The 16,437-nt window shown below is 41.3% G+C and overlaps 2 long non-coding RNA genes across 3 annotated transcripts; both read right to left on the bottom strand.

Annotated features, from left to right (window-relative positions):
- Nucleotides 1-10,370: 10,370 nt before the first annotated feature.
- Nucleotides 10,371-12,250, bottom strand: LOC135514542 (uncharacterized). Of its 2 annotated transcripts, none has more exons than XR_010451693.1 (3): nucleotides 11,623-12,250; nucleotides 11,240-11,341; nucleotides 10,371-11,145 (listed from the first exon to the last, which is right to left on the bottom strand). It is a non-coding gene; the product is annotated as an uncharacterized LOC135514542 (long non-coding RNA). The 2 variants fall into 2 exon arrangements; XR_010451694.1 differs by lacking the exon at nucleotides 11,623-12,250 and adding an exon at nucleotides 11,438-11,528.
- A 522-nt stretch (nucleotides 12,251-12,772) lies between these two features.
- LOC135514541 (uncharacterized) lies at nucleotides 12,773-13,136 on the bottom strand. The gene is made up of 3 exons (XR_010451692.1): nucleotides 13,084-13,136; nucleotides 12,932-12,993; nucleotides 12,773-12,849 (listed from the first exon to the last, which is right to left on the bottom strand). It is a non-coding gene; the product is annotated as an uncharacterized LOC135514541 (long non-coding RNA).
- Nucleotides 13,137-16,437: the final 3,301 nt, after the last annotated feature.

Below are 16,437 nucleotides of genomic sequence, written 5' to 3'. Positions count from 1 at the left end.
GCAAATAATCTGTAAAAACATTTGTTGACCAAATTCGACACTCTCATTGACCTCCATACAAAAACTCTTTGCTTGGTGAGCTAAAAAAAAATCGACAAAGATTTGGGGCCCAGTTATCAAATCAAATTTTATTTGTCACATGCTCTGAATACAACATGTATATAGACTTTACAGTGAAATGCTTACTTACGAGCCCTTTCCTAACAATGCAGAGTTAAAAAGTAAGAAACATTTGCTTAATAAAAAAAGGAAACAAGGCTATATATATATATATATATATATAAAAGGAGTACCAACTGGTACCGAGCCAATGTGCAGGAGTACGAGGTAGTCGAGGTAAGAGGTAATATGTACATGTAGGTAGGGGTAAAAGTGACCAGGCAATCGGGATAGATAATAAACAGAGTAGCATCAACGTATGTGAAATGTGTGAATGTGTATCTATGTGTGTGTGTTTGTGTGTGTGGAGTCAAAATGAATGTTTGTTTTGTGTGTGTGTGTGTGTGTGTGTGTGTTTTGGAGTGTCAGTGTATGATGTGTTTGAAGTCCAGTGAGTGTGCATAGAGCAAATGCAAGAAAACATTGCCTCTTCCTCTCTGGTTGGATTCTTCATCAACATTGTGAACAGAGTGCCCCATGGTAGTGGTGGGGTTACGGTATGGGCAGGTAGATATAAGCTAAGGACAACAAACACAATCACATTTTATCGATGGGAATTTGAATGCACAGAGATACCGTGACGAGATCCTGAGGCCCATTGTCATGCCATTCATCCGCCACCATCACCTCATGTTTCAGCATGATAATGCACAGCCCCATGACTCAAGGATCTGTACACAATTACTGGAAGCTGAAAATGTCCCAGTTCTTCCATGGTCTGCATACTCACCAGACATGTCACCCATTGAGAATGTTAGGGATGCTCTAGATTAGATTAACATCTACGACAATGTGTTCCAGTTCCCGACAATATCCAGCAACTTCGTACAGCCGTTGAAAAGGTGTGGGACAACATTTGACAGGCCACAATCAACTCTACGTGAAAGAGATGTGTCGCACTGCATGAGGCAAATGGTCACACGAGATACTGACTGGTTTTCTGATCCATGCCCCTACCTTTTATTTGAATGTATCTGTGACTAACAGATGCCTATTGTTAGAGTTGCGTAAATTCAAATCTGTTATCAGGATAAATATAACAATGAGTCACCGATTTTATACTATGTATTTTTTATTAGCTAAGTAATAAATGGCAAATGCAACTTTTGTATATACGGGCTCACTGTAATACCACACAGGGCAGAACAGAGAACTGACAGGATGTATGTAAACAGTGTTCTTATACTGTGATGGACATAGTTCCAACCCGTCTGTTGGCCTATCACAGTAGAGTCTGGGCGTGGTTTAAACTTGCTCAGCCTATCGCAGGTGCTCAGGCGGGTCCCCGCCTCTTGGCGCTTCTTGGAGTCCTCCCTCTGTCGATGTATAGATTCCTACTGTTCTGGTATCACAGCCTAGTTACAACAGTTGCTCAGTTCCTGCTATTGTGTTGTTCAGTATTTTTCCATCTCAGTTAAACCTCGTGATGACCACCCCTCCCTGTACCTGATATCACAACTTTGTAAGATACAGCAAGTCACACCATGTGCTCAATATTGTTACATACAAACACAAGGACAAAGCATCTGCTGGGCTGTTATCTACAGTTTTGCAACATGCAGGTCACACCATGTTACTCAGTTCTTGTCACACACACAAACAGGCAAGTAGAAAGCAGTTGTTTAATCTCATAATGATGCTCCAGTGCACAAATGCAGATACCTCACACAACCAACATCAGATAATATTTAATCATATGGTAATGGCTATAATGTAAAACACAAAATCCCACAATCCCCCTTTTTCACACCCCCAAGGTTGTGAATAAAAATTCAGCAATGAATCATATAACAGTTAAAGTTTAAAATACCTTCATGTCCTCCATTCGATCCCACTATGTACTAGATTGGCTACCAGACACCTAGGAACTTAAAACCCTCATGTCAAAAGAGAACAGATAATTTAAAAACAGAATAAAAGAAAATGGTGTTACATTTAAGTCCCCCTTTTGACACCCCCTAGGGTGTCACTCATAATCCTTTATTTCAGCAGTCCCAACATAGTAATATGTTAATAGCATTTCATGAAAATAATAAAACGTTTATTAATAAAACACCCTCCTGACTGGCAAGAAGCATATCCAAAGCAAGTCTATTCTGTCTGGCAACCCTAGATGTGGCCTCAAGCTGTTCAGACATACCAGTGAGTGCATCACGGGAGTAATTCACAAAACGCTGTTGATTTATAGTAGATATAATTAATCCATGCAGTCTGTCTAGCATCCACTATGGCTGGACCTATAATAGGTAGTAAATGCCAGTCCGTCATTCCTACCCAAGGCCTGAAACTCATGAGGAACCCCCACTGGCACTCCCAACAGGTTAGTGTGTATGTCAACTACATCCTCTGTCCATGGAGCACTACGTCTATGTCTCCCATGGGATGGAATGTTTTCAGGTCCCCTGGATACAGAACCCAACAGCTGCTCAGCAGTAACATCAACAATGGTCAGTGGAATTATCAAACTGGTCAGAGCACACATACCTTGCCAGTCTCCTCTAAGAATGGGTCTCAGCACTCTTTTGGGTCCACAGATCCACCACACATCAGCCAGACCACTAGTTTGGTTTAGGCCTGTAACTGGCCAGGTAGAATTAATGGTTATGTTACTACTGCAATCAGCTTCAGGCAATCTCCCATAATCAATGCCATTACCTGTACCCGTGATGCAACTGTAATTGCCCCCATATGCCTTAACACCCAAAGGGGCCCGATGAGGAGGTACTGTAGGAAACACGAGGCTCAAAGAGGAACAGAGAGTTGAATTGGGCTGAACCTGGTAAAAACCTCTCAGAATACACAACCACCCCTCTCCTTCTCCTATAGCAAATGGGTGTGTAGCCAGAACAGGTATAGCATGACCACATATAATGCAGTCCTTTCTTTTCAGGGTCTTATCTGTATACCTCATATAAGACAGCCACAAATTGTCCCTACCATCAAAACCAGTCTCAGTGCCTAATTGATCAATAGCTGAATAGTCTCTAACGTTAATCACCTGAATGGGATTTGACACAGTGGTGGTGGGTGGCAGGTTCGGTCCAGGGGTGGTAGAGGAGTGTGTCTGGCTCTGGTTCTTCTGGGACCTCTGTGGTTTTGGCAGCACCTTAATAGAAAACAGACCCATCGTGTCTGTCCCGGTCCTTTGTAGTCCGAGGGTGTAAGTGCCTGCATCAGAGAGCTTAATAGTTTTGATGGTTAGTAGGATTTCATCACCTTTACAAAGTTCAACAGTGTCCCAGGTTTCCCCCATATCATGGAAAACCTATCCACCTTTGTGGGATCCCCCATGCTATAAGGATACCCTCTTCTCCAATCCCAGAACTGTCCCAAGTTGGTTATCATGTAATCCCCATACAGACACCCTCCCCATTACACAGGTACACTGGCACTCCTGTACACAGGTGTTAAAACCAAACACAAATATCTCAATTTCTTCCCTGCCCTGTTGGCTCAAAATATGTCCCAAATACTTAACATGAGTCTACCATCATGAAAACTTATCCTAGCTCATTTTCACACCACATTCATCAGAGAAAATATAATGACACTATAATGTAAATTTCACTGCCTTTTTGTATTAAATTACCTTTATCAGTATTACAAATGACCCTAGATTCTCCATCCAAATGGCTTTCCAATGAGGCTGATCAGACCACAAAGGAAAGTTACAATGGAGGTTATGATAATTATGATAATCCTCTCAAACTCAAATCATTTGTTTTAAATTTCCTCGATGTTTCATGTCTTACATTCGTGCTTCTCCAAATTGTCTCCCCAAAATACTTCTTAAATACCCTGCCATTAGACACACACAACTGTGATAAACGTACACTGTCCCTTTAACATAAAATAAATACACTTTGTGCAATACACTTTGTGGGCCTTTCATTGTTCCCCATAATGAAAACAGATTCTAATGTTAGTATACCTTAACCTCCTGTTTAATTTCAATGGTGTTATCTGAACAATCAAACCAAAATCAATAACCGGATGTACTTGTGTAAATTAATTAAAAGAACAAAATACATCCACCTTATTTCTCATCACACTCAACACTTACCGTTACCAGCTCCAACTGAAATACCTAATGTACCACACTCGCTTGGCAGGCTCAAATTAATACAACTCAGACATCTCATCTGAAGGTCCCCGACCTCATTCATACCGATATTAGTCCGACTGAATATCAAGCGTATTTCATGCACACGATTTGAGTCTCACAAATCTTCATTCACGCCAGTAAGCTTCAACTTACACCATAAACACACAAATCTTAATTCACGGCAGTAAGCAGACCAGTGGGAGACGCAATGGCCCCGCCTTCTATCCATTCCCTGTACAGCTTTTCCCCCATCTCTTCCACTCCTTACCCTCTCTGCCTCCATTCTATTCTAGAGTGGACTTCAGCGTTTTCAACACCTTTTCTATTTCCAACGACATTTTATTTACACTACAATACTGTCAACAACCTATGCCTTTACTCAGTCCCAAGTGGTACCCTTTCCTTACTGCTAAATCGGCCCCTAATTAGGTCTAAAGTAAGAACTCAATTATGCCCTCTGGGTCCCCTAGAGTATTAAGTAGTCTAGTGTCCCCCGGATTATCACCTTTACTTCAATACCAAATGTACAAAATAAAAAATACAATCACTCCATAAGACTAACGTGTCGACCGGATCACGTTTCTTGAACAACTTAATGTCTCATTCAAACTTGGTAGTCAGTGCGCCGACTTTACTACCCGATATACTTCACACACACCTATGCTTTGTTAGGACCTTAGAGAGACCCTCTCCATAGGGCTAAATCGGTCTCAAGTCCAAGTAATCAATTTAATTATCCGTCATTCACACTTGGCCCTGCCTAGTACATTTCCATTCACACTTTGGTGGTAACTCGTTACCCACCACTCATACATGTAGTCCCAGACTATCCAGTCACACTTTTATAATCAACTAGAATGAATCATACATGTAGTCCCAGACTATCCATTCAAGCTTTGGTGGTCACCCGTTACCCACCACTCAAACATGTAGTAAGTGTCCTCTGTTACCACCCACTAGCCAGGCATACTAGTACATCCCATACACAATGCATCATTAAGTATTGTTGATCAATAATAAAATTGCAGTTGCCAATGGAGATATTACTTTCTCAACTATTTTCCAATCTCACATATCATAATAGTTTAAATGTAGTAAATTACATCAAACAGGTGTTTTCACAAAATGAATTTGGATAAAGCCAATATGCAGAATTTACAATAGGTATCTGCTTACCTTTTTAGTAGACCGGTCTTTTTGTCCGATGACAGCAATGGCCAATCGGCTGGACAATCTCCAGTATCATCCTGTTTTCCCAGTCATGTGACAGTCATGTGACATCCACAGATTAATACATATTTTGACTGATTTCCTTTGTATGAACTGTAACTCAGTCAAATCTTTGAAATTGTTGCATGATGCATTTATTGTTTTGTTCAGTGTACTTTTTTTGAACTACTGTCCACATCCGCTTTTTCAACAGAACAAAAAGCCCAATCACATAGAATTGTCATGTCTGTCCCTCAAACGTTATGCCACAAGCGAAAGCCCTTCCTAATGTCACAGAGGGTCACCCCAGTGACCCCACACTCATTAGTGCGACTCGGTTCCATCTCCTGACCTTCATGTGTATTGCACAGGGAAAGCTCCAACTAATATACTGTTTATAGGCAGAGTGCCTTTTACATGATGTAGCATTTGGTCATAGCATTGTCAATGAAATGGAAAAACGGTCCTGAATCATCTCTTAGTTTTATGGAGCACAGAGTAGGATTGTACTGTCCATCCACCTGGTAAAGAGGGGGCTGCCACCTCCAATCTGGCTCATATTATCTCCTTGACTAAAAGAAAAATAGATTTCATGTGGCAACATTGTTAAAATATTGGCACATTTCAAAAGCAGAAAATCCTTCATTACCAACATTCATACTGCTTTTCACTAAATTAACTGCCCTTCCCTGTTTAGCTCAGTGGAAGAGAAGGTGTGAAATGGGAGAACGTTATAGCCTGACCTATGCTATTGTTTTGTTGTATTGGTAGAGGGTTCTGTGCTGTGAAAATGTAGCATACTAGGCATTCAATGTTCATGTTCTGTGCTGTAGCCTTTTGTGATGTAGGCCTATTCCAATATAAAATAAACTCTCTATCACCCAAGTGTGTATATTTTCAATATCAATACAGTGAAATATTAAAATGCCTTGGGGTTGGGGAAAGTTCTGTACTGTAAAAATATAGCATACTAGGCTACATTGTTTATTTTCTGTGCTGTGGCCTATCATGACTTAGGCCTATTTCAATATAAAATAAACCCTGTATCACCAAATATGGATAGTTTGATTTACAATTGTATCGAAATAAATAACAACGGCATATCCAATACATTTTGTTAACACTCGGCTACTCCCGTATCGAGCTTGAAAAGTCATTCTGCCTTCTCCCCATGACTGCCTCGTGAACGACAATCTTGACGCTGTGTTTTAACGTTTAGAAACGTCAATAATGATCACTTGTGATACGGCTTTCGAAACATGTGGCCCTTATCTTTCATCAGCGAGAAAGAATCCTTCAAATAAAAAAAGACAGGCCTATGCTTACTGTAGCAGTTTTGCATATAAGTTTTCCACGGGCAAAATGGCTGCTGAACATATTTTGAGATGTGTGCCACTAGTACATCATTAATCCAGTGTGATGACTATTCCATATCATAACACACTGTCACACCCTGACCATAGTTTGCTTTGTATGTTTCTATGTTTTGTTTGGTCAGGGTGTGATCTGAGTGGGCATTCTATGTTGTGTGTCTAGTTTGTCTGTTTCTGTGTTTGGCCTGATATGGTTCTCAATCAGAGGCAGGTGTTAGTCATTGTTTCTGATTGGGAACCATATTTAGGTAGCCTGTTTGGTGTTGGGGTTTGTGGGTGATTGTCTATGTTAGTTGCTTGTGTCAGCACAGTCCTGATGATAGCGTCATGGTGTTTTGTGTTCAGTTCTTTCTTTAATTAAACGTTCATCATGAACACATACCACGGTGCATTTTGGTCCTCTGATCCTTCTCACCTCTTCAGATGAAGAGGAGGAAGATCGTGACACACGCCCATATTATGCCAGTTACAACAATGGAAAAACAATTGATAACTGTATATTACAGTGAACTTTTAAGGGAACCTAATTCAATTTTAACACTGTTAAAATGGATTGTAAACATTTTATGATGTGTGCCACCAGGACTTCAATATTTTATCATTAACATTGCAAAGCATAACATGCCCATATTATGCCAGCTAGAAGATTGTAAAAATACTAGTTTACTGTATATTACAGTGAACTTTGAGGGATTCTAATTCATTTTTAACACTGTAAAACACAGTAAAAAAGTGAATTTTAATACAGTAAAAATGGACGATAAACATTTTGTCAGATGTGTGCCACTAGTATATACAATAGTTTTCTGGGAATGCTATAAAGTCCAAAAGTTATGGGCGGAGCTAGAAAGTTGGTTGTCAGAAGTATTACAATGTTAATTTACTGTCTCTGCATATTTTAAGTCATGGCATATCGGGTGTGGTGAGATACACAATTGGCTGGATGATTGTCTTCTCATCACTCATCTTGAAGAAACGTATATTAAAAACTTGGAAATCAATCAATCCACGAACATTAACACAATGAAAAAATCAAATGATTTGTTATTTAAATAGCATGGGCAACAAAGAAAAACAAAATGGTTCAATTTTAGGCCATGAGGTAAACATTACATTTACATATGTTTTTGCCTCATTTATTCTATTGCAGACACCTTAATGCAGTCTTTTAAATGATATTACGTGAGCTAAACATAAAAAATAAATACAGTTGAAATCGGAAGTTTACACCTTAGGCAAATATATTTAAACTCAGTTTTTCACAATTCCTGACATTTAATCTTAGTAAGAATTCGCTGTATTAGGTCAGTTGGGATCACCACTTTATTTTAAGAATGTAAAATGTCAGAATAACAGTAGAGAGAATGATTTATTTCAGCTTTTATTTCTTTCTTCACATTCCCACTGGGTCAGAAGTTTACATACACTCAATTAGTATTTGGCAGCATTGCCTTTAAATTGTTTAACTTGGGTCAAACGTTTCGGGTAGCCTTCCACAAGCTTCCCACAATAAATTGGGTGAATTTTGGCCCATTCCTCACAGAGCTGGTGTAACTGAGTCAGGTTTGTAGGCCTCCTTGCTCGCATACGCTTTTTCAATTCTGCCCACAAATTTTCCATAGGATTGAGGTCAGGGCTTTGTGATGGCCACTCCAATACCTTGACTTTGTTGACCTTAAGCCATTTTGCCACAACTTTGGAAGTTACCCATTTGCAACCAGGCTTTAACTTCCTGACTGATGTCTTGATGTTCTTTAATATATCCACATAATTTTTCTCCCTCATGATGTTATCTATTTTGTGAAGTGCACAGTCCCTCCTGCACAAAGCACCCCCACAACATGATGTTGCCACCCTGTGCTTCACGGTTGGGATAGTGTTCTTCAGCTTGCAAGTATCCCCCTCTTTCCTCCAAACATAACAATGGTCATTATTGCCAAACAATTATATTTTTGTTTCATCAGACCAGAGGACATTTTTCAAAAAAGTACGATCTTTGTCCCCATGTGCAGTTGCAAACCATAGTCTGGCTTTTGAATGGCGGTTTTGGAGCAGTGGCTTCTTTCTTGCTGAGCGGCCTTTCAGGTTCTGTCAATATAGAACTTGTTTTACTGTGGATATAGATACTTTTGTACCCGTTTCCTCCAGCATCTTCACAAGATCTTTTGCTGTTGTTCTGGGATTGATTTGCACTTTCCGCACCAAAGTACGTTCATCTCTAGGAGACAGAACATGTCTCCTTCCTGAGTGGTATGACAGCTGCATGGTACCATGGTGTTTATACTTGAGTACTATTGTTTGTACAGATGAACGTGGTATCTTCAGACGTTTGGAAATTGCTCCCAAGGATGAAGCAGACTTGTGGAGGTCTACACGTCTTTTTCTGAGGTCTTGGCGGATTTATTTTGATTTTCCCATGATGTCAAGAAAAGAGGCACTGAGTTTGAAGGTAGGCCTTGACATACAACCACAGTTACACTTCCAATTGACTCAAATTATGTAAATTAGTCCATGGGTAGGCCTGGGAGAGTTTAGGCCCACCCATTTGGAAGCCAGGCCCACCCACTGGGGAGTCAGGTCCAGCCAATCAGAATGAGATTTCCCCACAAAGGGCTTTATTACAGACAGTAATAGTCCTCAGTTTCATCAGCTGACCAGGCGGCTAGTCTTAGACGATCTGTAACGGCTGCCGTGGGTTGAAGAAGGTGAGGACCAAGGTGCAGCGTGGTACGTGTTCATGTTTTTATTTTGAACTGAACACTGAATGGAAAAACAACAACAAAAGAGAACGAAACAGATCAGGGGCCTGTTGCACAAAACTAGGATAAGGGATTAAGCCAGGATATCTTGGTGATCCTGGCTCAATTGAACCGTAATCCGGTTGCACTAAAGATGGATAGGGGGCAGGAGGATATGTTATGGTATAAATTACCATGGAGATTTATTCTGTGGAGCTAGCCTGCTCCAGACCAGGCTAAATTCCAGGATCTATTTAATCTCATCCCTAATGTCAGTCAGCAGTCACCACAAATGGAAACCAATAGTTATTTCACTGCTCACTATACATTGTTATCACATATAACTAGACCCACTGTTATTATTTAAACGTTTGTGATCATTAATTTCAATGATTTTGGATAAAAAATGATTTTTAGATGATGTTGCTATCATTAGATAATTTACAGTTTCCCATAGACTATAAGGCTATATATAAAATGATAGAATATTAGGGCCACAGAGGGGAAAAAAACAAGTCATAATATTGTAACCAGTTGTTTTAAAGGAGGACAGTTGTTAAAATGACAGATGTGGGGCATTTCGTGAAATTGTACTTCAGTATGGTTTCATAAACAAAGACATGCTGATGTGCCAGAATATTAAGTATCACATTGTCATAAGTATCAAAACTGTAAAAACAATATGTAGCTTTTCTGCAGAAAGAACCAGCCTCATAAATGTATGACTTTATCCTTTTTCTTCAGTGTGGCCCTAGTACTCTGTCATATAAACAAATACACATTCCATATGAATATAAAAACACAATGTGTAACATTATGTTCCTTTATTGAATAAGGACAAAACAAAGCAGGTAAACCATCAGCTCCTTTCGAAACTGAAGTCACAGTGACTCTACAAGATGGAAAGCACAGAATCCAAGCATATTATACAAAATGATACATACACATTCAAAGGTCTGTATATAACACACCCTGCATGTCTGCACACTAAAATAAATGCAGGACAAATCCATACACATCAACTGAACAGACAAATGAATGGATGCAGTAGCCTCCCTGCAGCCTTGTATTACACACAGTATACCGCACAAACATCATAAGAGGCCAAATTCGTCAAAAAACGAACCCAAAAAAAACCAAATTCCTCTGCCACCGCAGGACATATTTAACCAAAATTGAAAGCACACATACTAACTAAAATAATTCAACACATATTGGTCCCTCAGCAGCCGACCACTGTCGTCATCAGGGAAGATTGCCGGATTGTCCCAGTCCATGGCTGGTGGCACTCTGGGGGCCCTCTCCTTCCTCAGGCAGGCCACATTGTGGAGGACAGCACAAGCCACAGTAATATCACATGCCCTAACAGGGCTGACCCTTAATTTGTGAAGGCAGTGAAAGCGTGCCTTCAGGAGGCCAAAGGTCATTTCAACTCTGGCCCTGGTCCTGGCATGGGCATGGTTGTAGGCCTGCTGTGCTTCCTGGGGGTCTGTGAAAGGTGTCAGGAGAAAAGGCTGGCAGCCATACCCCCTGTCTCCCAGCAACACACCAGAGAATTCACCTGTCAACACAAAATCTCATCATTACTACCTCATAAACACAGTGATATTCTTGACACAGCCATGATGGTTATAAATAGGGGTTGTGTGGCTTACCTTGTGATAGATTTCAGAGGCCCGAAAGATTCTGGAGTCATGGACTGAGCCAGGCCATTTTGCCACAACATTGCTGATCACACAGTCAGCATTGCAGACCATCTGAAATCATAAGATGAGGAATATTACACCAATCAATGCACATCACTGGCAATGCAGAGTGTTCGTCAATGGACAATATCAAAAAGTTATGTTCACCTGAACATTAATGCTGTGAAAGGATTTCCTATTCACAAAATCGGCCTCATGGGCACCTGAGGGGGCTTTTATCCTTATGTGTGTGCAGTCCACTGCACAAATGACATTGGGGAAACCTGTCACACAAAGTAATGAGTATCCTACTATGTGTTAACAGTTGTCCTGTAATTTGTAGATCCTCTTACCTGCAATCCTATAGAACTCCTCTTTGATGTCACAGAGTCTTCTGTGGCCAGGGAAGGAGATGAAGACATCTGCTAATGCTTTGATAGTCAGACACACACTCCTTATTGTGCGGCAAATTGTGGCCTTGTTCAGCTGTTCTGCATCCCCCACTGAGTACAGGAAGGCTCCACTAGCAAAAAAGCGCAAGGCCACACAAACCATTTGCTCCACACTCAGTGCATGGCTCCGTGCAGTGCGGTGCTTAATCCTGGGACCCAGTAGTCTGCATAGATACCTGATGCCATCTGCAGAAAACCTGTATCTTTCATATAGATGGTCATCAGGGAAGGCCAGTGGGTCCAACCGGTCCCTGAAGACCCTTTCTCGCCTGAAGGCTCTCCTCAGCACAAGTGCTTCTTCATCCACCACATCTCGCACGAATGGGCATGCCATTGTCAGAGCAGAAAGGAACACACAATTTTGGGCCTTCATATAGGCTAGTGGCCACACCTGGTGCTGGGGGGGTGGGCAAAAGAGGGCGATGCCTTATAACGATGACTTGGTTGTACTGATTGCTGGGAAAATAAAAAAAACCTTAGAAAGATGCCACCGTCCTGTGTGCTCACAATAAGAGCTGATATGTCATGGCTCACTTGACTTTACGAGAATATACCTAATTTTTTATTTTGAGCTGTGTCATCTTCTTGGAGCTGGGGGAGGAAAGAAAAATAATGATTAATACATTTGTGTTACAGTTAGCATACAGTGTACATTGAAGGCATATCTCACCTCCCTCTCAAGTTTTTTTATTTCATGGTCCAGTTTCCTAATTGTCCTCTTTTTTATTTCGGACTCCAGTGCAAGATTTTCCATCTTTTTCTTCTTGTACTGAATGTCTATGTCTGCCAGTTCTATTTGGCGCCGGAGGTGGTTGCCATACAACTTTCTGATAGCTTGTGAGCTCTGTGAACACAATACAATTAGCGCAGCTGGAATTTGGCAGGATGTGGTGTCCTTTTATTAATACGCACTATGTTGCCAGGCTGGTTTTCCCACTGTATAGCATCTCGGTCCTGTAAAATAAATTAGATTTTTTGATTTTGATGAGGACTCCTCACCATTGTAGAGTAAATAGTACTTTCACAGTCTTAACATGATACCTCATGCCTTCTGGAATCCAGAGAGATGGTCTCCTCCTCATCATCGTCTCCATCATGTGCTGTTGCTGCTGCACTGGGGCCTTCACCCTATCACATTTAATCGGATTCATATTGAAGCTAGTAGACAAGACATGCCAGGCCTACAGTATGCCTTTGATGGAGTACTCACTGGATCAGCATCGTCTGGTGCTTGTGCTGGTGGCTCTAACAGGAACACAGTGCTGCCAGACACTGCAAGGCAATAGGTAAACCAAAGTCAGACAGTCCAAATTGATTCAATATGAATGTGGTTGTATCCCATGTAGAGATGGAAGGACATACCTTGAATGAAGCGGGTGGCATCTTGGGAGGAACCTATGCTCGTCTCTTTCCCCCAGGGATCCCCTCTAAGACGGGCCTGCCTTTATTTAGCTCCAAGGCCATGTCCTCTGCTGGGGTAAGGTCAGCCTTTGGTGACCCACCACCTGTGCCTTGTCTGTGGGTATTCTTTTTCACTGCTAAAACAGTACAGACAATGTGTGAGCAGGCACCTTCTGGGTACAATATATGCTTGTGCTTTGTTAAATATTAGTCAGGGACCATACCATTCTGCAGAATGTTCTTGTATTTGATTTTGACCTGCTGCCATGTCCGTTTTGGCCCGTTCATGTTTAATCTACACACACACACACACACACACACACACACACACACACATTTAATGGAGTCACACTGCAAAAAATTACTTGGTATTTTTGTCTTGTTTTCAGTAAAAATATCAAAATTTATCATAGCTTTATACAGTGTGATGGAGTTACTTTACACAATTTCACTCATATCTGCAGTGCATTTCAATTAAAAATTTAACCGTTTCATAATTACAGTACAACTGCATTTTGGAGATGTGAATTAAATATTTGAATTGTAATTGTGATGTTTCAGCGGAGCGGTGAGTGTGTAATTGTGCACTACTTACGCATTCAGGCGGTCTGCAATACTTTGCCACGCTTTTTCTCTTTGCTTTATCACTGTGGCGGTGTTGCCTTTCTTCTTAATTATATCTTTTACCTCCTCGTATGCCTCCATGAGGATTTGTGCTTCCGACGGGGAAAAGTACGCGGCTCTAGTTGCCATGGTAAATCAGTTAATCTGTGATCTGTGGCGGGGTCTATTTGAGTGAGCCGTGAGCGCGCACCTATCCAGGATTGGTTTCACCTGGCTTAATGAATCCGTGTCTGCTCATCCTGGCTTGGTCTTTGTGCAACCAATTAAGCCTGGACGCACATGTTTTGGCTTCATTGAGCTCAGCTGACTCATTTATCCCGGATGTCTTAATTCTACTTTTGTGCAACAGGCCCCTGTCTGGTACAGAATACAAAAACAGAAAACAACTACCCACCAACACAGGTGGGAACAGGCTACCTAAGTATGGTTCTCAATCAAAGACAACGATTGACAGCTGCCTCTGATTGGGTACCATACCAGGCCAAACACATAGAAATACAATACACAGAACAAAACATAGAAATGAAAAACATAGAATGCCCACCCCAACCAAACCAAAATAGAGACATAAAAAAGGAACTAAGGTCAGGACGTGACACGATCCCGCAAGTGAAGAAGTCAGATGTGGAGGTCCTGGGCTGGCGTGGTTTCACAAGGTCTGCGGTTGTGAGGCCGGTTGGACGTACTGCCAAATTCTCTAAAACAACGTTGGAGTTGGCTTCTGGTAGAGAGATTAACATTAAATTATCTGGCAACAGCTCTGGTGGACATTCCTGCAGTCAGCATGCCAATTGCACACTCCCTCAACACTTGAGACATCTGTGGCATTATGTTGTTTGACAAAACGTTTTGTCACCAGCAAACAGGTGCACCTGTGTAATCATGCTGTTTAATAGTCACTCGAGGTACATTCTCTCAACCGGCTTCATGAGGTAGCCACCCGGAATGCATTTCATTTTACAGGTGTGCCTTGTTAAATGTTAATTTGTGGAATTTCTTTCCTTCTTAATGCATTTGAGCCAATCAGTTGTGTTGTGACAAGGTAGGGGTGGTATACAGAAGATAACCCCATTTGGTAAAAGACCAAGTCCATATTATGGCAAGAACAGCTCAAATAAGTAAAGAGAAACAACAGTCCATCATTACTTTAAGACATGAATCTCAGTCAATCCAGAAAATGTCAAGAACTTTGAAAGTTTCTTCAAGTGCAGTCGCAAAAACCATCAAGCGCTATGATGAAACTGGCTCTCATGAGGCTCACATGAGGACCACCACAGGAAAGGAAGCCCCAGAGTTACCTCTGCTGCAGAGGAAAGAGTTAATTAGAGTTACCAGCCTCAGAAATGTAAGCAAAATAAATGCTTCAGAGTTCAAGTAACAGACACATCTCAACATCAACTGTTCAGAGGGGACTGTGTGAATTAGGCATTCATGGTTGAATTGCTGCAAGGAAACCACTACTAAAGGACACCAATAATAGGAAGAGACCTGCTTGGGCCAAGAAACACAAGCAATGGACATTAGACCGGTGGAAATCTGTCCTTTGTTCTGAGGAGTCCAACTGTTTGATTTTTGGTTCAAACCACCGTGTCTTTGTGAGATGCAGAGAAGGTGAATAGATGATCTTTGCATGTGTGGTTCCCACCGTGAAGCATGGAGGAGGAGGTGTGATGGTTCTTTGCTGGTGACACTGTCTGTGATTTATTTAGAATTCAAGGCACACTTAACCAGCATGGCTACCACAGCATTCTGCAGTGATACACCATCCCATCTGGTTTGTGCTTAGTGGGACTATCATTTGTTTTTCAACGGGACAATGACCAAACCTCCAGGCTGTGTAAGGGATATTTGACCAAGAAGGTGGATGATGGAGTGCTGCATCAGATGACCTGGCATCCACAATGACATGACCTCAAGCCAATTGAGATGGTTTGGGATGAGTTAGACTGCAGAGTGAAGTAAAAGCAGCCAACAAGTGCTCAGTTAACGTTGGAACCCCTTTAACGCTGTTGGATAAGCATTCCGAGTGAAGCTGGTTGAGAGAATGCCAAGAGTGTGCAAAGCTGTCATCAAGCCAAAGGGTGGCAACTTTGAAGAATCTCAAATATAAAATATGTTGATTTGTTTAAAACGTTTTTGATTACTACATGATTCCATATGTGTTATTTCATAGTTTGATGTCTTCATTATTGTTCTACAATGTAGAAAATAGTCAAAATAAAGAAAAACCCTTGAATGAGTAGGTGTGTCCAAACTTTTGACTGGTATTGTATATACACTGCTCAAAAAATAAAGGGAACACTTAAACAACACAATGTAACTGATTGACAATAAATTTCACATGCTGTTGTGCAAATAGAATAGACAACAGGTGGAAATTATAGGCATTTAGCAAGACACCCCCAATAAAGGAGTGGTTCCGCAGGTGGGGACCACAGACCACTTCTCAGTTCCTATGCTTCCTGGCTGATGTTTTGGTCACTTTTGAATGCTGGCAGGGCTTTCACTCTAGTGGTAGCATGAGACAGAGTCTACAACCCACACAAGTGGCTCAGGTAGTGCAGCTCATCCAGGATGGCACATCAATGCAAGCTGTGGCAAGAAGGTTTGCTGTGTCTGTCAGCGTAGTGTCCAGAGCATGGAGGCGCTACCAGGAGACAGGCCAGTACATCAGGAGACGTGGAGGAGGCC

This window comes from Oncorhynchus masou, chromosome 26, assembly GCF_036934945.1.
Source record: "Oncorhynchus masou masou isolate Uvic2021 chromosome 26, UVic_Omas_1.1, whole genome shotgun sequence".
Classification (NCBI taxonomy): Eukaryota; Metazoa; Chordata; class Actinopteri; order Salmoniformes; family Salmonidae; genus Oncorhynchus; species Oncorhynchus masou.
Note: the sequence above shows the minus strand (reverse complement) of the source record. Positions and strands in the feature narration are given on the sequence as shown.